The sequence below is a fragment of the Chrysochloris asiatica genome, unplaced genomic scaffold, assembly GCF_000296735.1.
Source record: "Chrysochloris asiatica unplaced genomic scaffold, ChrAsi1.0 scaffold00188, whole genome shotgun sequence".
Classification (NCBI taxonomy): domain Eukaryota; kingdom Metazoa; phylum Chordata; class Mammalia; order Afrosoricida; family Chrysochloridae; genus Chrysochloris; species Chrysochloris asiatica.
This window is the reverse complement of record NW_006408706.1, coordinates 134,302-135,428: the sequence shown is the minus strand read 5'-3', so window position 1 is coordinate 135,428 and position 1,127 is coordinate 134,302.

Sequence of the window (1,127 nt, the reverse complement as noted above, 5' to 3'; positions counted from 1 at the left end):
TTCTGCTGTGTACATAAAGTTGGTATGATTTGGTACCATTTTGAAGGTACCTAACAACAACAATCACACACATTGATGCATTTTTTAATTTTTGTGGGTAAATTATGATTTTGTGGGTAAATTATGATTAGGTTTGCATCTCTCTGTAATGCTATTTGAATGTGTGATAACAAACTAACATTCTTTAAATTTTCTTCTTGTGACTCACCAATATTGTCTAAGAGTATTGTAGTACATAGAAATTACTGTGATAATAACTTTCCTTAGTAATATTTTCTTCTATTTTCCTATTCGTAAATTATATATCCACTAACTATTCATTCTTTTTCAAGTAAGAAGGCCTGGTTGGATGTGAAAATATGCAATTCTCTTTCATATAATTTAAACGACAGTAAATCACTTTCCTTCAATTTCTTAAGACATTCACATTGCAAAGAAAAAAAAATCTTTTTATCCTCAACAAAAACTATTTTGTAAAAATTATATACTTCCATTATTGTCATAGAGTCTAGGTGTGGCACTAGAGGATAAGCACTGGACTGCTAACTGTAAGGTCAATGATTCAAGTCTAGCTGCCGCTCTGCAGAAACCCTATGTAGAATTGCTATGGGTCAGAACTGACTTGATGGCACTTAACAACAGCAATGCAAATAGTTATTGTCATATAAGTGATATAGCTTATGTACTGCATATTAGATTTCTGAAATATCAATATATGGAGTCTTGGTCTAACACTGTAGGATAAATACTGAACCACAAAGTTGATATGAACCTCAATGTTGGCAGTGGAAACTAAGGTCAGCAGTTCAAACTTACCAAGCTACTTTTTTGGAAACCCTATACAGGGTCACTATGAATTGGAATTAACTCCACGGGAATGAACAACATATAGTCATAGAGTAATTCTTAGTTTTCATTACTAAGTGATGAAAAAAAGAAACACAAAAGATTGTAATAGTGTGATTTTTTTCACCATTTTTTTTTTTTAATTTAAGGTTTTTATTGTGGCTTGAGTGAAAGTTTACAGGGCATATCATCAGTTTCACATTCAACCATTCATATAACTTGTTTCATTACATTGATTATAATCCCCTCCATATACCATCAGTTAAAAGTATTTCTCTTTA